Below are 22981 nucleotides of genomic sequence, written 5' to 3' on the forward strand. Positions count from 1 at the left end.
GAGTCCAATTTGAGGTGTTGGGTCTCCTACTTAAAGGGATTGGCCGTAGCTACCAGAGAGATATTCACTCCCTCTGTGACCATGACCTCCCATGATTGCTGCAGACTAATGGAACTATTGTCCAATTAGGGGAGGTTCATGAGTCCTGGAGATGGAACTTTCACAGGAACTGGGCCTTGAGTGTGGTAATCACTCCTACAGGAAATAAAAATGACCGCAGAACTAGCCCCTTTCAGACCTAACTGCAGAATTCATTTCTTTGACTTAGGTTTCTCTCAGTAAGTTCTACAGCCAGAGAAAAAGACACACTCAATGTACCAAACACTCACATGTAGAAATACATACAAATAACCAAACAAAAAAACTATAAACGAATCTTTTGATGTATATATTATTTTTCTTACACATTGCAAGGGAATATATTTTCTATTGAGATTTCCACTATTAAACACCTGAGATTCACTCAGATTGTATAGGGGCATATACGTACTCAGATATCTCTACACTGATTCATTATTACACACAAAAATCTATGTTAAAAGAACATTATTAAGGTTGCAAAGTCAAGCACTCAAAAGTTAGGAGACATCAGAATTCACGTTACTCGTACAACTTTAAGTTAGGCCCCTTTTATGGCAGAACAAAGGCAAAGTGATCCAAATGCTGCACTGGATGGTCAGACCTCCAGGACAGAAGGCACAACAAATTATATTAGGGAGGAGGTTCTAGTCATTAAGAGTACAGGTTGTGGTTATGATGGTGCTGTACCAAAACAGTGCCTGAGGTTTGCCCCAAAGAAAAAGAATGACTTGAACCTTCACAAATGAATCATCAGAGTAAGAACATGGCATGTGAGGAGTATGTGCGAAGGGAAGTTCACTAACCAAAGAACTGGCAAGATGTAACATAGATATATGTGGAATCTCAGAGCTGTGTTGGAAGGATGGGAGTCATTTCATGATGATGGATGGATACACAGTATACTATTCAGGATCTGAGAAAAGGAGAGAAAATGGGATTGCATTTATCTCAGCCAAGGAGACATCAAAGTGTGTGCTTGGATATAATCCAGTCAGCAATTGAATCATTACAATTCACCTTCAAGCGAAGCCAGTCAATATGTCAATCATACAGGTTTATGCCTGTACAACAGCAGTTGACAACATGATTGATGTGCTCTAAGAATGACTTGAGGAGATACTCACTAAAACACCAAGTAAAAATATCACTTTTGTAATTGGGAACTTAAATGTGCAAGTTGGAGCTGTAAAGTCTCATAAAGAGGGAAACAGTGGTCTGGGCTCACAAAATGAGAGAAGGTGTTTACTTCAATTCTGCTGCTTGAATCACCTGGTCATTACAAACACCATCTTCACCCAGGATCCTAGACACTTATCATCTGATGGTATGACAAAGAACCAAATCGGTTATGTAATGATGCAGCAATGCTGGAGATTGAATGTTGAATGCAGTGCAGACTGTGGGTCATACCATCAGCTTTTAGCCTCAAACATAAAATGAAAACTTAAAAAGATACAATATCCAACAATTTAACTGCATTTGGACCTGTCCAGAATCAACAAAAATTATATAACTTCTGTCCAGAATCAGTTTGAGGCATTGGCACAGATGAAAGAGGAGAACAAAGTGAGTATTATTCCAGAAACTGCCAAAGCACACATTCTGAAACAATCTGCATTGGACCACACCGTGGTTCACTGAGAAGGTGTTTGAACTGGCAGAAAATCAATGCGGAGTGAAAGAGAAGGTATGGAGTTGGAAGAATGACGGAGAGAATACAAGGTAGTGAGGAGATTCAAAGGCAGACTAGATGGGAGAAGAGCAAATATTTGAAGGCAAAATGTCTGGAACTTGAGAATTCTAAGGAGAGTAATAATACAAAAGGTATGTTCACAATGGTCAGACTTCTTACCAAAAGGCTTTCCCCATGATCAAACTTAATAAAAGATCATGATGGCAGAGGCTTCATTGAGACTGATGATATTAAATGCAGGTGGAGAGATTACTAGGCCAATCTCTATAGCTCGCCAGAGCCACTCATAATACAGGATGACAGAAAAGTGAGTATGGATCTGGAGCCATAGTACTGAGACAGGAATCTTGGGAGACAGGCCAGTCCTTGCCTACAGACAGCCCCCCCAACCTGAAGCAAATACTCACCAGCAACCACATACCACACAACAGAACCACTAACCCAGGAACCTATCCTTGCAACAAAGCCCGTTGCCAACTGTGCCCACATATCTATTCAGGGGACACCATCACAGGGCCTAATAACATCAGCCACACTATCAGAGGCTCATTCACCTGCACATCCACCAATGTGATATATGCCATCATGTGCCAGCAATGCCCCTCTGCCATGTACATTGGTCAAACTGAACAGTCTCTACGTAAAAAAATAAATGGACACAAATTATCAAGAATTATAACATTTATAAACCAGTCGGAGAACACTTCAATCTCTCTGGTCACGCGATTACAGACATGAAAGCTGAGATATTACAACAAAAAAACTTCAAATCCAGATTCCAGCAAGAGACTGCTGAATTGGAATTCATTTGCAAATTGGATACAATTAACTTAGGCTTGAATAGAGACTGGGAGTGGCTAAGTCTTTATGCAAGGTAACCTATTTCCCCTTGTTTTTTCCTACTCCCCCCCCATCCTCAGACGTTCTTGTTAAACCCTGGATTTGTGCTGGAAATGGCCCACCTTGATTATCATACACATTGTAAGGAGAGTGGTCACTTTAGATAAGCTATTACCAACAGGAGAGTGGGTTTGTGTGTGGGGGGGGGAGGGTGAGAAAACCTGGATTTGTGCTGGAAATAGCCCAATTGGTTATCATACACATTGTAAGGAGAGTGATCACTTTAGATAAGCTATTACCAGCAGGAGATTGGGGTGGGGGGAGGTATTTTTTCATGCTTTGTGTGTATAAAAAGATCTTCTACACTTTCCACAGTATGCATCCGATGAAGTGAGCTGTAGCTCACGAAAGCTTATGCTCAAATAAATTGGTTAGTCTCTAAGGTGCCACAAGTACTCCTTTTCTTTTTGCGAATACAGACTAACACGGCTGTTACTCTGAGACAGGAAGTAGTACATGCTGTTATGAAAATGAAGCCTGGGAAAGCACCAGAGGTAGATAACTTGCCTGCTTAATTGTTAAAAGCGGTTGGTGAATGTGGTAATGATCTTATGTGGACAATTTGTAATGAAGTATGAATGACTAGTGTTAGAGAACTGTGTAATGAATTGTGTTAGTCACATATATATGCTAAATGTTAGAGAAATGAATATTATATATAGAATATATAGTATAAGAAAATATAAAGGAGGTTTTGCTTTTTATATGTGTTTCTACTGACACAGTGCTCCAGACTTTTCTGAGACAGTTTCAAGGTTGTGTAAACTAGAAAACTGGTTTGTGTGTCTTAGCCGTATAATTTTCTGTCTGTGCAGATAGTAGGGTGAAACAGAGAGTCAAGAGGGAGTTGCCATCTCTGCAGTGAATCGTGGCCAGGTGAAATCCAGATATTGTGATTTAGGCGTGACAATTCTTTCATTAGGGGTTTTGAATGGCAGGCATATAGATAAGTACACAGATGAGGTAGTTTGGTTAGTCTGCACAAAGTTATGGAACAAGGGATAAAAGATAGATGGTTGACAAAAAGAGAGGGGAGGAGAAACAGGGGAAGAACAAGTTAAACATAGCAGAGACCAGAGGTTTGGAAAGAGTCACCCAGTTCTCAGGATGAGTAATTTGCAATTTACTTTCTTGCCTTGTCTATTTTTGAATGTTTATGCAATTCATAACTGATAATAGCGTTGTCATAAAACATAGACAATAGAGGCTAAAAGAAACGGTTTAAGCCTAACTAGAGTGGATCTCATTTCTCACCCAATACTAGGAAGTGGCTGGAGGACTGAACAAAGGGAATATTTCAGCCCTTACCAAAGAAGGGAGACATACCAGAGTGTAATAACTATGGTACCATCTCCCCGATATTGCACACAAGCAAAGTTCTGCTCTACATAATCCAGGATTACATGAAATGAAGGGTGGAAGCAAAACTGAGGCATATGTGACCAAATCACGAATATTCTTCACATCATTGAAAAATGCAGACTACAATCACCCATTGATCATGTGCTTCATTGACAACACAAAAACATTTGATACAAACTTACATTACCATCTTTGCAGGATACCAGCAGACATGGGGATTCCAAAGCATTTCATTGAACTCCTCACAAGTCTCTGCCACAAACCATGGTACAAACAGCAGTAGGCAAACAGCAGTGGTTTTTTACTGAGCGAGGTGTGAGATAAGGTGCATTTTGTCCCCAAGCTTCTTTAACATACACACAGAATTTATTATGGGACAAGCCTTGGAAGGTTTTGATAAAGTAGAAGGAGGTGGGATTTCCATTGGTGGACACCTCTTAACCAACTTCAGCTATGCACCAGCTATTGTAAGAACAGCCATACTGGGCCATAACAATGGTCCATCTAGTCAAGCATCCTGTCTTCCAACAAGGGTTGATGCCAGGTACTTCAGAGGGAATGAACAGAATGGGCAATCATCAAGTGATCCATCCCCTGTCAGCTACTCCCAGCTTCTGGCAGTCAGAGACTAGGGACACCCAGAGCATGGGGTTGCATCCCTGATCATCTTGGCTAATAGCCACTGATGGACCTATCCTCCAAGAACTTATCTAATTCTTTTTTGAACCCCATTATAGTTATGTCCTTCACAACATTCCCTGGTAATGGGTTCCACAGATTAACTTTTGCTGTGTGAAGAAGTACTTCCTTTATTTGTTTCAAATCTGCTGCTTATTGATTTCATTGGGTGACCCCAGTTCTTGTGTTATGCGAAGGAGTAAATAACACTTCCTTATTCACTTTCTTCACAACATTTATCCCCCCTTAGCTGTCTCTTTTCCCAGCTGAAAAGTCCCAGTCTTATTACTCTCTCCTCATATGGAAGCTGTTCCATACCCCTAATTATTTTTGTTGCCCTTTTCTGAACCTTTTACAATTCCAGTATATCTTTTCTGAGATGGGACCACCACATCTGCACTCAGTATTCAAGATGTGGGCTTACCATGGATTTATATAGAGGCAATATGATATTTTCTGTCTTATTATCTATCCCTTTCTTAATGATTCCCAACATTCTGTTAGCTTTTTTGACTGCTGCTGCACGTTGAGTGGATGTTTTCAGAGAACTATCCACAATGACTCCAAGATCTCTTTCCTTTTCTAACAGTTAATTTAGACCCCATTATTTTATATATATATATAGTTGGGATTATGTTTTCCAATGTGCATTACTTTGCATTTATCAATATTGAATTTCATTTGCCATTTTATTGCCCAATCACCCTGCTTTGTGAGATCCCTTTGTAACTCTTCACAGTCTGCTTTGGACTTAATTGTCTTGACAATGTAACAAATGTTGGAATTTGTAAAAACAGTTCATGAGGAATATGGGCTATTCCTGAATGCAACGAAAAATGCTGTGACAGGGTCAGACCAGATGGCTATAGGAGAATGATAGAAGGTAGATATGTTATCCCCAGATTAAGCAGGCCCCTTTCCCCTGAGTAAGATCATGGGCTGTTCCAGAACAATCAGGAAGTTGCTGGAACCAATTAAGACAGGCTAATTAGGACACCTGGAGCCAATTAAGAAGCTACCAGAACCAATTAGGACAGGCAGAGTAATCAGGGCGCCTGGTTTTAAAAAGGAGCTCACTTCAGTTAGTGAGGAGCGTGTGAGGAGCTGGGAGCAAGAGGCGCAAGAAGCTGAGAGTGAGTAGGCGTACTGCTGGAGGACTGTGAAGTACAAGTGTTACCAGACATCAGGAGGAAGGTCCGGTGGTGAGGACAAAGAAGGTGTTGGGAGGAGACCATGGGGAAGTAGCCCAGGGAATTGTAGCTGTCACACAGTTATTACAAGAGACACTGTAGACAGTTGCAATCCACAGGGCCCTGGGCTGGAACCTGGAGTGGAGGGTGGGCCCAGGTTCCCCCCCATCCCCCTCAGCTCCCTATTTGAGACAAGAGGAGGTGACCTGGACTGTGGGTCCCACCAGTGGGGAAGGTCCCTGGCCTATCCCCTGACCCACTAGGTGGGTCAGCAGAGACTGTGCGGATTGTTCTCCTCCCTTCCCCATGCTGGCCAGTGATGAGGTTAGCTGAGTAAATGCCAGGTTTGAGCCACTAGCAAAAGTGGCCAAACTGAGGGGTGCCGTGAATCTCTGAGGCGAGCAAATCTGCCAATAAGCACAGGACCCACCAAGGCAGAGGAGAAACTTTGTCACAGCATGTACATTGACACAAATAGCAAAAACTGGATGCAAGTCAACTTCGTAATTAACAGACAAGCTGTCAAGGCAGTAGATGAATTTATTTGTATGGGCTCATATATATCCAACAAGGATGCTGTGCCAAGAAAATCAGAAGATGATTAGGGAGGGTTGTTCAGCTATGGCCTCCCTTAAGGAAGTGTGAAGAAAAGTGGCATCTTGAAATGTACAAAGGTGGGACTGTGAAAAGCCTAATATTTTCCACAGTTACTTATGGATGTGAATCATGGGAATTTCAAACTACTGACAAGAAGAAAACTGAAGCTTTTGAAAAGTGATGCTAATGAAGACTCCTGTGTATTTCCTGAATGGACAAAAAGGCAAATGCCTATGTTGGAAATATTCCTTGTGAGAAGCAGACCTTGATGTTGGAAATCAACAGACTCAAATGTATGTACTTTGGTCACATTAGGCATAGACATGGAAATAATCTTGAGAAAGTTATTATGGAAGGAACGGCGGAGGGTGATCGCAGTAGGGGACGACCAGCGAGGAGATGGATGAAAGATGTGTGGCACCTCACTGGATGATCAGCTGTTGAATGCTGGAAGTTAGTGATGGATCATGAAGGCTTCCAAAAATTCTGCTATGATGTCCCAATATTCAGATGTGAATAAATGGATTTACTTAAGAGGAATGGTGAGACTCAGGAATCTTTCTAGGCTGTGGAGGGGCGTGTACCCTCATGGGAACAGATCTTTCTGCCCATTCCTACCAAGCCATGTCCCCTCCAACTTGTCCAGTCATATCCTGTAAATGTTGATTGCATCAGGTACAATATGTGAGGATGGAGATGTTAAATTACTCTTTTGCATTAGTCTTCATGGTAGAGCATAAAGAGAAAATTCCTATTCAAAGGGCTCTTCCTCTGAAATCAAGCTGTGGCCTTTAATAGACTGAAGATCCTAAGAAGAAAGCTATATGTGGTGCAGTTTGAGAAACCCTGGTGCTGTAAATCGTAAGGACTGGCTTCATATTCATCCAAGGAACCTAATGCAAACAAAGCATTAAATAGTGGCTATAATTACAAGGATACATTATTTCCTTTACAGTGATTATGCCTGAAGATTGAAAACTCACTAGCATGATGCTTATCTTTAAAAATGAAGCTAAGTATTACTGATCCCTGAACCTTGTTATGATAGCAGAGGACCTGATTGAGGGTTCAGTTAAGGATGGAATAGTATGACAACTGGATAACTATAACTTCATGGCATCAAAACCACACTGTTTCTGTAAGGAAAATCTGTGCTCTCAACTGTGTTAGAGCCCTTTACAGTGCTAATGTCGGGGACCCAGTGGAGACGGCATACTTAGACTTTTGATCAGAGCGCTCATAAGAGATTACTGAAGAATAATTTATTGTTGCAAAGTGTCAGGTAAAGCACAATAGTAAAAACAGGCTAAACTGCTGATAGGTTAATGAGATCTGATTTTTCAGAGTCTCTCTGAGGAGAAAGACATAAAAGTCACCATGCAGAGCTCAGAGAAGTGATGTGTAGCAGCAATTAGAAAAGTAAAGAGGAAACTATGCGCTCATTGTCAGGGATGATCTAGGTTTACTTGGTCCTGCCTCAGCACAGGCAGCTGGACTAGCTGACCTCTCAAGGTTCCTTCCTGCCCAACATTTCTATCATTCTGTTACTGAACAGAAAATAATATGCAGACATTGGGCCAAACCCTACAGTCCTTGGTCAGGCAAAACTCCCATTGATTTCAGTAAGGGCTGAGTGCATGAAGCCCCTTTCCATTAGTGGAAACAGAGGCAGGACAGATGTGTGCCAGGAATGGGTAAAGGGCAGCTGCTTTTCCAAATCCTCCCATTTTAGCTTTGTGGGGATGGAGATTTAAGGTCAAGAGGGGCACACCTAGGAAGCAGAAGGAAGAGCTAAGGAGCAGCTTCCCATAGGCATGTTCCCATCTTTGCTTCACAGCTTTCAGAGTAACAGCCGTGTTAGTCTGTATTCGCAAAAAGAAAAGGAGTACTTGTGGCACCTTAGAGACTAACCAATTTATTTGAGCATAAGCTTTCGTGAGCTACAGCTCACTTCATCGGATGCATACTGTGGAAAATACAGAAGATGTTTGTTTTTATACACACAGATCATGTGCATGTGGGATTTAGCACAGCTCTAAGTAACATTGACTCCCATAAGACCCCTCCGTGGCTTGTACCTCAGCTAATGGCTGCATGACTTCTGAGAGTCTGTAGAAAGAAACACATTGGCACCAAGATGTAACAGCAGAACCTTGCAGAGTAGCTTCCACCACATACCTGTCCGTGACTGTTGGTTATGTCCATGATTGCTATCAGTTCCACATTTTCAGGGGTACTGAAGTCATGGACTATTTTTTAACATGTATTTTGTAGAGTTTTGGACAGCAAAGCATTCAGTGCTGTTTAACATTCCCATTTCCATAAGTGTATTAAAACATCCCATAGAGGCAGGGCTGAAATAATTTCACTCTTGTATTTACTGTAGATTGATATGATCTATTCACATTTTAAAAACCTTAATTATACCTTACTGTTTATGTCCAGTATTACGAAATGATTTTATAAACCGGATCTGATATAACAAGCAAGTAGGAAGCCCAAACAGTGGGGACTCCAATTTAAGTTAATTTCCATTCTCTACAACAATAATGAATGCACCTAGCTTTTATATGGAGCTTTTCACTGGTAGATCTCAAAGTGCTCTAGAAAAGGAAGTTAGCATCATTACACCATTAAAACAGGGGAAACTGAGATATAGAGAATTAAAAAGACTCAGCTTCACCTGGCAGGCCTCTGGCAGAGCCAGGTGCAAGACCCATGTCTCCTAAGTTTCAACCCAGTGCAGGACCCAGTAGGCTACATATCTTATAGGAGAGGGATTTTTCCAATACATTTTTAAATTCATGCTCAATTGCTAATACAGTGAATACCAACATTTTGTTACATTTATCTGGATCAGTGATGTGGTTCTTACTTAAGCAAAACTCCCATTGAAATCAATGGGGATTTTGCCTGAGTACAGATTGTTGGGTAATGGCTTCAGGATTTGGCCTATCGAGAAGAAGAGTCCCAAATTGGTTCAAGTGGAACATTAAATTTATTTTTTATGGCCCACAGGGCTTCATCTGGGGACAGGCGCTCATGCTGGTAGATGTTATTGCAGGATGGGAATCACAGTGCCCCCTTATTTATTGTGAAGTTATTCTTCTCAATAATTTCTCCATAAGAAGGTTTGACTATATTAAGCTGATCAGTAGTTCTACCACACAATGGAAACACTGTACAGATTTTTTTATTATATCTATTGCTGCAGAAAAAAAAAAGTCATTTCACACTTACATACACGTCTGAGCATGAATCAAGATGCTATGAATCCTGGCACTGCCTTTTGAGCACGGGATAAAGATCGTAGGATGTTGATTCTACAGGTTATGTGGGGGAAAACTGGCATAAATAAACTAATTAAAACATCTAAGGTGGTCAAACAAACTAATAAATCTTAAAACTCTTTATATATGCTCCCTAACCCAGTGATTATTATAAGAATGAGAAAAAATATCTCTGATAGCTGAGATTGTGCAGACCATCTTTGGTCGTTCCTCTGCATATTATTAGGCCTGAAAAGAATATCAAACATGAGTTCTTCCAAGGTTTCACTTGGTATAAAATATGTGAAATGTTTTGTTTAAGAAAAAAGAATTCATACGAATAGGACACTGCTTCCTAGGAACATACTTTTATTTCCAACGACTCATTCTGACTCCAAATATAAGATTAACTAACACTTTAGTAGGAAATGGTCTGGCAAGGTTTCATGTAAACAAACAAACTTAATTGATGCAAACTGAAGTGGGATATTCCATTAACATTTGATTGCTAGAAAAAGAGAGGACTTGAGAAACCTCTTAGAAATGAAATGGATTTCTGACTTCTGCATGCCAATATGGAAACAGCACGATACTTTGCTGATAGGGGTGCAGAGAGAGGTTTGGAATCTTGGATCTTATCCTTATGGGAGTTAGCATACATGCCATCTTATGCAAAGGATCATACTTTGGAGCATTGGGGTAACTCAGTACTTAATTGTACTATGTGTGCCACATGCAAAACTGGTTGTCATGTGTAATTGACAAAGGCTCTCAATACTTTTACAAAGTTTCAATTATTCACATTTGTATTATTTCTTTGGGAACTTTGGCTAACTGTCACCTTACTGTATATACAGACACAATGAAAGAGTTAAAATCAGGGGGAGAAAATCTGTGCAGAAATAGGCAGTGTTGAATGGAAGGGGTAAATGGAAGCCAACAAGATATGTGCTCTCAAGCTATTTAGAAACTTTTAAAATGCTGTTCCAAGTTCCACTTAAGTCACTCTGCAGGCATACTGTAGGGTTGGGATTTCATAGGTCAGTAGGTGCAAAAGACAGAACAGTTCCCATGTATTGCACAGTCCCTTGCAAAACTAGTGGATTTCTGAGCAAAATCTATCTGGAAATTGGTGCTGCTTAAAACATTCACTCCTCCTCTACATCCTCTATCCTTTCTCAGAGGACGTAGGGTTAGCAGGCACGGATGAGAGCTAATGGCAGCATAGCCATAATGTTGGGAGGAAGAAGAGTCAAGGAAGCATCTCTACATGGCTGACTCTCCATAGTACAACCTTGGACCAGCTTAGTTGCAGCCTACTTTCCCTATGATGCTTAGGATTCTGCAGGGTTTCCAGGCTACACAGGCTTCTCCTGTGTGAGATTAGAAACCCCCCTCTCCTGGACAAAATGAGGGAGAAACTATGAGCTTATTTCCAGCAGGTTTCTTTCCCCTTCCTGTGAGATGATTGGGCTCCAGATCTGGTATTATCCTTCTATCCAAACCCAGCTGTTGTTTTTGACTGCAGGCAGCTTTCTGACACAGTGTTTTATTTCATTGTTGACACAAGCTCACGGCTCCCAGTGGAGCACACACTACAAAGTCACTTTTCCAAAAACAGTTTCTCACTTATTTAAAGCAGAGCTCAGGGAAAATTACTGTGATATTTTAGGAGAAAGTGATGAAACAAGCCAAAGGATTCTTGTCTATCTATGTATTTATTTGGTCCTCAACACTGTACTATCTGAGTGTCTCAAAATCATTGATAAAGCTTACCCTCACATAGTAAAGAAGTACTGTTATCCCCATTTTACAGATTGGTAACTGAAGCAGAGGTATTTAGGTGCCTAAGTCCTATTGATTTAAAATTTAAATTTCATTTTTTTGAGGATCTGGGTCCAAGTGACTTGCTCAAGGTCACACAGAAAATCTGTGTCAGATCCAGGAACTGAATGTAGGTCTCTTGAGCCCCACGACCATGTCCTGTCCACTGGACTATCCTCCATCCCTATTGGACCATCTTGCCTTCTTGTAACTTATGTTAATTACACAATATTTCATCTTTTATGTTTGGGAAAACAGGAGGCGAGGCAGAGAACATAGGGAAGCAGGAGATGACAGACTACATAATGTTTCAGTTATGCTATTTAATAGTAATTATATTTGTTACAGTGTGTATTTATTGGATGTACAGTATTGGAAAGGAAAGTGATTTAAGCTGGATATGAAAAAAAATACCTAGAGTCTGGGCCAGGACTGCTTACTCAGGCAAAATGCACATTTTTGTCAGTCAGAGAGTTTTGACTGATATTAAAAGGAGTGAAGCAGCAGGCGTCAAATGAGTAAAAATTGGACTGTAGGATTGAAATTCTTTGCTAGGTTATCCTGTATTAGTCTAATCACATGTGCTCTTCTAGAACTCTTTTATGTGTAGTCTTTTGATGTGTTCAGTAGACTTCAGTGAGAGCAGTCAAAGGAAATCACAAATGGGGAAGGTCAAGTAGATTGTCAAGAAAACAGATGATTTGTTTTAAGAATCCAAATGAAGCACCAGCGTTTTGCTTGCTGCGGCATCAATACTGTACTATTTAAAACACACTAACTTGTTAATCACATATAGCCTGTGATGGATCCAGAAAGGAATTTGGGCCTGATCCATATTGCAAGGAAGTCAGTGGTAACACTCCCATTAGTTCCGTGGTAGTTGGCTCAAGTCCTGCTGAGTATGGCCAAGTATTACTTGCCAATCAGCCAAAAAAAATTAGGTTTTTTATTCTGTGTACACCTGTAAATGTTGGACTATACTATGACTATCTGGACATGGTTTTTATTTTTTCTAACTTTTATATAAGAAAGTCCAGTGCTAATAACTGTGTTTGTCCACAGCCTATTCTCGTAAGCACTGAGTTTGATCCTGCTCCCTTTGAAATAAATAGGAATTGTGTCATGTTTTGATTTCAATGGGGACAGGACCAAACCAATTGTCAACATGCCACAAGACAAAATAATTGGATGATTAGACATGTGAAAGCTTTCCAAGTGAAGGACTCTGACAGAAACACAAGTGTGCAATGTCTGAAAGGGAACTGAGTGTGGAAAAGACGTAATATCGATCTTGTGTCCCCAACTTGGAGAGCTCCAGGAGGTAGGGGACACCAGGGTTGCTCACAGCTTTATTTGACATAGTCCCTACTTTCTGGTAGGTTGTAACAATGCATTTGTTGCAGAAGCAGAACACTATAGAGGATGTTCTCTAGTAAGAATTTGGGGGTGGAATTTTTCAAAAGCAGCTAGGAGATCTAAAAGCACATGTCAATGGGACTTGTGCTCTTAAGACATTTAAATGCTTTGGAAAATCCCATCCTGAGTTAACAGAGAAGTCTTGGGACTAAACATAAGAACATACATAGACTCATGAAAATTTAGGGCTGAAAGGGACCTTGAGGGGTCCTCTAGTTCAGCCCTGTCATAGGGTATATCACTATGCTGACCATGACCATGACCAGCATGACCCCAAGTTGACCAAGATGTTAATGCAGCAACCACCAGCCAGTGCTGACTCTCAGCCTCACAGAAGCGGAGAGAATAGAACAGCTGAGATGCAGAGGGGCAAGGTGTCTGCCAGAGGAGCAAGCAGGCTGGGGAAGGAAAGTCCTGCCAGCTAGCTGGTGAGAAGACACCCAGGGACCACACCCCAGAGAAGTGATGACCACAGCCAAAGGCTGGTGAACCCTTCAGAACTAAGAGAGGTAACAGCAAACCACGGCCAGTGGGATCTGCGATCGGCCGAACCTGCGGACGCTGCAGGTAAACAAATTGTCCTGGCCCGCCAGTGAATTTCCCTGATAGACTGCGTGCCAAAGGTTGCTGATCCCTGGTTTATGCCCTGAAGCAGAAAGGTTTAAATCGGTCATAATGAGTATTTATCCTGTTGAAGGTAGCTATGCTAGTTCACCCTAGTGGCATATTCTGGGGATGACTGGGAGGCAGGCCTCTGTCCCTGTCCAGAAGACATGCTTCCCAAGTAATTCCTGTGCTGATTCTTACATTAAAATGAAAAAGGTGGTCTGGACCTTACACCCTAGCATGGAGCTCTGGTTGGATGAAGAAGACACCACTAGCGTAGCTTGGTCAAAAGCAAAGCTACCAGACTGCTCCTGAAAATCTCAGAGCAGGGAGATAAGTTTGCATACCCCTGGTCTGCTCAAAAGCTCTAGCCTCTCAGGAAAGGAAGCTGAACACTAGAGGAGAATGGGGAACACATAGGGAGTTCCTTAACTAAACACTCTCAAGTCTTCAGAAAGGCTCGGTTTTAGGGGTGAATGTCGGTCTGAGAGAGAGAGTGTGAGACTGAGCTCGCACGCTATTTTAATCAAACACACTCACTTGTCGCCGAATAAATAGTATTCATTGTTTAAAAAAATAAAATCACAAAAGACAATTTATCTACTGGATTATTATCAATAGTGTCATAATTATGGGGCTTGAGTATAGTTGTGCAGTTGTCCTGTTTACAAACCAAAGAGAGGCTGGTGACTCCAGGAAATGAAATAAGTGTGAAACTAAGAAGCATTAAAATTGGGGAATTTTGTCTCATTAGCACAGGGGATGCATGCACTAGAAAAATGAGTTGCTAAGCTATTATTTGAAGGCAATATCACACAGCAAACTAAAAACTGGCAGAGATGCTCACTCCTTCCCTCCACTAACAAAACATGCTTTTATTTATTTATGCTGGTAGATCTTTAATTTATCTAAGGACTCGGCTTAGTTTGCAGTTAGAGAATAGTCCATTTTGCTAACAGCCCTGAGGCTCTGTGAATTCTGTTTACTGTGTTATGAACCATACCATGTTTCCCATTTTAAATGCTCTGTTCCAGGTTCCACCTTCCTAACTCTGTGCTCACATTCTGAATGTGAAGTAGGTTGCATGCAAATTTATACATTTATAATGAGTGTGCTCTCTGAGAATAAAAACAGCATATGTGGTGTTCTTTCAGTCACGTCTCTAATCTTTTTTTTTGGGGGGGGAGAGAGAGAGATGATTAAACTTACTCTAAATCATCATAAGGCTAATGAAGGACAACATTCTCCTCTTTAACGTCTGTTTTGTCCTAGAACAAGCCAGCAATTTAATCTGAAACTGTCTCATGGTGTAGTCAACACATATAAATCCAACTTGATGCTTCCTAACATCTAATAACAAAGTGATTGTTACTACTATAAAGTTGTTTATTCCCTGCTAGTCCGTTACTGATGTGCCTCCACTAAGAATGACAACAGGATAGATTTATTTGTATTGCTCAGATAGTTATATAAAGCTATGTTTATTCAAGTGAATCCTAGCATTGTCAAGTAGATTTCTAGTTTTTGCTTAGGTCATTGTGTTGACCTGCAGCTTTGCTTGGGCCATGCTGACATCTTTGGGTTTAATTTCTTCTGGGTAAGCATATTATTCATAACTAACTTACTGGATGCTTGCAAACAAATGGTCCATGCTGTAAGTGACTGAGTGCCCCTATGGCAAGTCATTTTAATAAACTCAGAAATCTAAATGATGTAATTAAAAAACATTGTTCTTAGTAAAAAGAAAAGGAGTACTTGTGGCACCTTAGAGACTAACGAATTTATTTGAGCATGAGCTTTCGTGAGCTACAGCTCACTTCATCAGATGCATACCGTGGAAACTGCAGCAGACTCTATATATACACAGAGAATATGAAACAATACCTCCTCCCACCCCACTGTCCTGCTGGTAATAGCTTATCTAAAAGCCATTTCATATTCTCTGTGTATATATAGAGTCTGCTGCAGTTTCCACGGTATGCATCTGATGAAGTGAGCTGTAGCTCACGAAAGCTCATGCTCAAATAAATTCGTTAGTCTCTAAGGTGCCACAAGTACTCCTTTTCTTTTTGCGAATACAGACTAACACGGCTGTTACTCTGAAACCTGTCATTGTTCTTAGTGCAGTTCTCTAAAAATGGAATCACGGGTTTCACAAATTCTCTGAAAGGTATCAAGTGAGATTAAATTTTCTCCCTTTATAAATTATAAAATGCTGTTCGCTCCTGCTCATCAGCCCTGCAAATTCTCCCTAGAATCTTAAAGTCAATCTGTGTGCTTTCTCGATTGTGCAACATCACCAACAACCCAACTTGTATTGTAGATGTAGCTGAAGTACAGTTAAGCTGTGCACCTCATGTGGGCCAGGTTGATGATGGGTGAGTATTTAAGAATGCAGCTTAATTTTCAGAGACTAAAGTGATTTTATGGGGCTGACAACTTGAAAAAGGATCTTAACTTGTAACCTGTGCAAATCTGATCTGTATTCATTAAGACACAATCAATGTGGACCCCACAATGACATATTTACAAAGTTGGGAGACAAGGTGAGTGAGGTAATATCTTTTATTGGACTGTGATGGGGTTGTCTCAACACTCCAGTGCCTCCTCATGGCCAATACGGGAATTAGTTCTGGTAGCCAATGTGCCTTGCTCTAGTAGCCAGTGCACCTTGCTCTGGTGGTGCTCCACCCGTCACCTCTTCTTCTCCTGGACCCATGTCCCTCCAAGGACTGTGATGTCCTCTTCAGTGACACAGTCCTCTGGTTCCCCCTTCAGGGGAACATCTCTGCAGTCCCTGCCCAGGCACTTCTCTCAGAGGTGACCGCAGTTTACTGTTTAGCCACTTCCCAAGTGTGTGTGGGGGGGTGTCATCAGGGTCCACCCACTATTCTGGGTTTCAGCCCAAGGACCCTGTAGAAGGCTGCTGCATGCGGCTTCCCCTCCAACTCTTCAGTAGGTTTCCCTGGGCCACTTCCCAGTAGCCCCAGCAACCTCTTTGCCCTTGCCTCAGGGCCTTAGCCTGCAGATCCCTGCAGCCTGCCAGGAGCTGCCTTTAGCTCTCCAGATCTCTGCCTGCAGCACTGCTCTATCCAGGCTGCTACCTGCTTTCAGCCTGCAAGGCAGCCAGTCCTCCTCCCTCCTCAAGCTCTAGGGAATGACTGCAGCTGCTCTGCTCCGCAGCCCTTCTTGTATGGGCCTGCCTGGCCCTGATTGGCTGCTCCTCGTAGCCCTTCTCTGATTGGCTGCCTCCCATACAGCTGCCCTAGGGCTCTATTAACCCCTTAGAGCCCAGTGTGGGGCAGGTGCCCCATCACATGGACCAACTTCTGTTGGTGAAGGAGACAAGCTTTTAAACTACACAGAGCTCTTCTTCTTCTACCTGAAGAAGAGCTCTGTGTAGCTCAAAAGCTTGTCTCTTTCACCAACAGAAGTTGGTCCAATAAAAGATATGATCTCACAAACTTTTTTCTGAAAGCTACAACAACCCTGAAAACATATTTGCAAAGTGATTTTCCATAGCAGATCACCTCCAATAACTGAAATGCTGAACAATCCAATGGAAAACAAGATGGTATTCATAAACAGTGTTAGGTTGTAATGTACAAGACTGGTATTTCTATATACTCTGATAGTAGTGACATGTTCTCAAGTATGATCTACCAACAAGAGTTGTGTAAGGATCTCATGCTTGTTTCCTGATATCCTGCTAAAAAGCTTGGGTGAGTGGTTACTGTAGAGCCAGACAGGAGTTCTCTGTAGCTTGCTTATGTAGTTTCAGGTTAAGATCCTCTTCTTCTTATCTTCGGTCTACGGCTCCATTGGACGGGCTTACAGAGGTGCAGCTGCACCAATGCAGCTGTGCTGATGTAAGCTCTCCAGTATAGCCACTCTAAACCAATGGGAGTGAGCTCTACTAGTGACTTAATGAATCCACCCCCACCGAACAGCAGTAGCTATGTCATCAGGAGAAGCTCTCTCACTGACATAGTGCTGTCCACACCCACACATAGGTCAGTGTAATTTATGTCACTCAGGGAGATGGCTTAGTCACACCCCTGAGCGACTTAAATTATCCCGACATAAGTGATAGTGTAGAATAGTCTAAGTTGGCTATGTTTTTTTTTAGTTCGCCCTACAGACTCCAATACTGAAAAATACAATAGTGATCATTCAATACACTTTTAACAATACCTAAGAGAAGACCTTTGATAGGATTTTCAGGATATGTTTCTGTCAGTTTAGCCACCAGCACTTTAAAAGAGAAAAGCTTTAAGGGAAAGCCTGATTTACTTCTTCATATCAAGCCTTCCAAATACTTATTTCAGAGCCTGATGGAACAACTCTAGCAATCTGTTTAACTCTCAAAGCGACTGACTGCATAATTCCACTATCTTACTTATACAGTTGTATGAGTGAATATTTTATGCTGGCAGTTATTATTTGAGCTCTCAAAGAAATGTACAACACTTTTCCTATTACTTGAGAGGGGTTGGTCTTTTAGATGTTCATTCCCCTTCAAAGGGAACTAGTCATTTGTAGTTAGTGTGCACCCATATTTTAAAACCATTTAGTACTGAAGTTAAATCATGCTGTAGCACTGTGGACATTTATAGGGGAGTAGCCACATGGTTTTTTGTTTTATACAGTATTTCTATATTCAAATCTAGTTATAAAGAGTCTGAAAGCTGGGTCTCCTTTTCCCTCCCCTCCCGCCCCACGCCTTCATCAAGTTTCTTATTCCTAAATTTTATTGAACCGGGCCTTTTCCACATCTCTGGGGAAAATACATGTGTCTGAATCAGTTATTAAAAGAACTGCAAAGTTTTCTCTGTCTAGAGACACTAAATTATTTTTTTTTTGGAGTAGTGATATACATGAGAGGGGAAGAGCAGCACATTCTCTCCAATATCAGCCTTGGAAGCTGAAAGTAGAATAAAGGATTTTTAAGAACAACTTTGAGTGGAGGCTGAATTCTACCCTATGAGGTGCAAAAAGAAATGCCCCAAACTTACAGTGATCTCATGAAACTCCCCCAAAACACCCACCTTACTACACTGAAGTCCGTATAATATTACATAAAACATGCTTTGTAGAGTGTGATAGTTTTGATAACTGATGTGTAAATGTTCTCTTCACCTATTATACTTTCTCTTTATGCACCAAATGGAAGGGTTTTGCCATGAATCTTGAATAACTCTGACTTCAGTGTAGTTACTTAGGATTTATACCATTGAGGGCCTGATTGACTCATGGCCTGTGTGCAGAAGGGACATATCACAATTCTCATGTGTCAGCTGTCTGTGCATCAGAGGGCACCGCCCTTGCACCAGACCCTGAATCCAGCGGATCTTCAAATTAGTCTGGGAGCTTTTGTAATTCTGAGGGCAAGTTAAATGATAGAAAGATAATGGAGGTATCATTTGATTTGTAAAAATCTATCAAATTATAATTTCAATGGTGTCACCCTCTGTGGCATGGTAGGTGGGCTCCCAGCTCCAGGTCCTCTGGGTGGTGGAAATATTGATAATGCAATGTCATTGGAAATGGGTCAAGTTGAGTATCATTCAAAAGGCTTATGTTCCATGACCACAATAGTGCCAAGCAGGACAAACCTAGAACAATTGTGTAAATATATATTTGAGAAAATGTTTAAAAATCAATTATTTCTAATTATACATTAAGACAGGCCTGTCGAACATGAAGCCCTCATCAAGTTAAATTGTGGCCCTTGGCTGACACTATTGTGTTCTCATTTAATGCTCAGAACATGATACCTAATTTTTTTTTAACGGTAGTGATTACTATAAATGGAAGGGGAGCTTCAAGTTGATTTGCCTTCATCGGCAAAAAAGAAGCAGTTTAGTGGTATTGATTATCAGCTTCGTTTATTATGCCAATACAGTTGTAATGAGGCACTGGTTAAGATGCCAGTATTAAGCCAGAAATTACTCGAATCCACTTGCAAACAATATGCGCTTAGTTACATAACATACATTACATAACAATAAATTACAATCTGAATGTCATCTATTACAAAATCCTTGTTTTCACTTTGGTCTTGATCACTTTGAGGCATCATTGGGGGAACAAAAAGTATGAACTAGTAGCTGAATCATTGGAGAATACCACCGTGGAGGACCCGATTAAACACAATGCTGGGTGGTACCTTACAAGTTATAAGTGCATCCATAAACTGGATTTGGCAAGGTTGAAGAGAAAGTAAATCAAGAATCAGGAAAAAGTTCAAGATGCCAGGACAAATGCTAGCTGTGGGCAAGACTTTCCTCATACTAGGTCCCATGGTATTCATTTCAAGAACACCTTCTTCTTCTGTGGTAAGCTGGAAGCCTGAAGTCATCCATTAAGCACCGTTTTGGCACATGACACAGGTGAAAACAGTATGAAGCAGTCACTCTACCAAAAACATGACTCGAAAAGTAAAGTTAAGAGGTACATTGACCCAAAAGATCCCCACACTGATAACACTGAGCTTCACATCAAATGCTACACCAAGAATGTATGTAATGTGTTGTGTCAAAAGGTAAAAACAACAGAAACAAATACTGATTTTACTGCTGCAAATGGTGTGACTCAGCTGGAGTTCATAAATTGCCCCTTAGAGGCTCTAATGGATGGGAAAGTGATGTCAATGGCCAATGCAGAGGCTAAATACCAAGAAATATGTGCTTTGAACAGGACTGAAGAGGAACAAATGTTTAGCAGAAAGACTCTTAAAGCACTTATTGAAGACGAACTGGGATATGGATGTAGTTTTTAGTACATCTATCCACAGAAATGAATCACAGCACATATACTTAAAAGCTGGCTGCAAAAGATGTGGTGCTATCAAAAGTGGAAGAAAGTGCTGATGTCATCAGTAATATGAAGACTGTTTGCAGCTGCTACATTATTATGGAAAAGCATTTTGTTTTCTAATACATGGGAGTTTCAGGATCTATAGTTGATGCCAAACCTGAAAAAATAACCTATACTTCTTTAGGTATGCTTGCAGTGACTTCGGCACCAGCAAGTACGACAGTAAGCAACTGGAGCACAAGGCTTCCATTTTATTGTAAAGCCTCAGGTATCAGTACTTGAGTAAAAGGCAGGTTTCTAACACATACATGATAACTGTGCAGCATACGTGCAATCTACCACGACAAGTGGATGTTGGTTTAACAATTTGTTCCAAAACCCCTAGCAAATTCCTCATGCAGCTTATGCACAGTATTAGCTCCACACTGAGTACAACAAAGCACTCTGCCTGGAGACTGCAATTGCAGATGACATTCTTCACCTCCTGGAACTGAATTACAGAGCCCTGCGCGGATACAAATTTATACCCATCGATGCGGATATCCGCGAATACGAATCAGTATCTGAGGAACTGCAGCCTTGCTCCAATTCCTTCCACGCAGCTGTCTGCATCTCCTGTCTGGGGCCGTGTGCGCTGCTTGCACACACTAGCGTGACCAGGGAGAGCTGCCAGTGAGCTTGGTGCCCACCCCAATGGTGCCCACCCTGTCGGCACAGGGCGCTGGCTCCTGGGAGTGGTGGCCCCACGTTCAACTGCTGCGGTTCCCAGGAGAGCCCTGTGGTTCTGTGGAAACTGATTTATATCTGCAGATATCCACATCCGCGGATATAATTTTGTATCCGCGCAGGGCTCTATGAATGAAGGATTGCATGTTCCCCTAGACCTCATCAAGGGTAGGTTTATATTTTGTGCTGCCAGTAACAGACTTCCCTGAAGACATAGCAGATGGCAAAGGTACCCTTCAAGCTACCGTTATGGTCTGCTATCATGAGTGTATTAATGGAGACTGGTCCCAGGCAAAAGTTCTGTCTGGACCAGCAAAAACAGTTCCTTGAAGGAACTTTCAGACTCCATGATTCACTTACTCCGCTACCAAGCCCAAATATTCTGAAGCCAAGAATTCCAGTTTTCAATGAAGCAATTAAGAATCAACTATAGAAGAGCTTTATATGTTCACTAACTTTGACTTCACTTCGACAGTGCATGAGCCATTTAAAACCAAATTTCTTTCTGGGGCTTGGTTTTATTAACACAATAAGATAAAGTTCACCTCAAAGCTCTCCAGGGTTCCTCACTCAGGGCTGTTCAGTCCACACTCTAGCTCTTTTCTCTGTAGTGAACTATTTCCACCTCCCTTATATCCAGGAGGGCAGTAAGTCACCTGTCTCGGCAAGTTAGCAGAACCAACTTAACCCTTTCTCTGATAAGGTATGTCAAGGCTGATTTCCCACTCTGGCACTTCAAGTGCAGAAGGTGGGGGCATGCACAAATTCTGAAAATTAATACAGGCCACTCCAGGCTTGTATTAAACTCTCAGGGTTACAGCTTCTCTCTGACCTTGGATGGGTAGATGCTGCCACCACCAAAATGCAAACCCCTTGGAATCCAGGAAGGTGCACTTGGGAATTCTATCCTGTGGGGTACCCTCAAGCCCTTTCACCCCCCTCCGGGGAAGAGCTGAGAAAGAAAACAAAGGAAATTAGCTGTTGATCCCAGCTAATTAAACAACATGCACAAACCTCTTAGGACACCAAAAATCCAATGCTGTTCTTAAAAAAAGGGTATATTTTATTTTTTTTAAAAAAGAAAGAAAATACTTCTGGAACTTAGGCTTTTGCTAGATTTAAAAAACCCACTGACAAAAATTAAACATCAAGAATAACCATCTTGAGGTCCAGCTTAAAGGTTACAAGCAAAACAAAAAGCATCTGGGGTTAGCACAGAGGAGTCCAGAAGCCAATAAGAAATAAACCTAATTGCGTCTTTCTAAACATTCCTAATCTACTTACATATCTGGGTTGTTAACTAAGTAGTTCTAGATGAAAAAAAAAGGAGGACTTGTGGCACCTTAGAGACTAACAAATTTATTTGAGCATAAGCTTTCGTGAGCTACAGCTCACTCACTGAATGCATCCAATGAAGTGAGCTGTAGCTCACAGAAAACTTATGCTCAAATAAATTTGTTAGTCTCTAAGGTGCCACAAGTCCTCCTTTTCTTTTTGTGGATACAGACTAACACGGCTTTTACTCTGAAACCTGTCATTATGCTAGTTCTAGATATGATCTGATGATTTTTATATCTGGCATTCAGCTTCTCACAGCATAACTGTTGCCCTGTTCCCCTCTTCCCCGGAGAACCACAACACACAGACAAAAGGAAGTTTTTTCCCCATTTTAAAAAGTTCTAGCCCTCCCATTGGCTCTTTTGATCAGGTGCCCACTCCTTTCCTTTTACCTGTGGGCTTGTTAACCCTTTACAGGTAATGCAAGTAGAGAACAGCACTAAGAGGGATTTTATAGCTAACTGGCTGGCTGGGTGTCTATA

Source organism: Eretmochelys imbricata, chromosome 2 (genome assembly GCF_965152235.1).
Source record: "Eretmochelys imbricata isolate rEreImb1 chromosome 2, rEreImb1.hap1, whole genome shotgun sequence".
NCBI classification, from domain to species: Eukaryota; Metazoa; Chordata; order Testudines; family Cheloniidae; genus Eretmochelys; species Eretmochelys imbricata.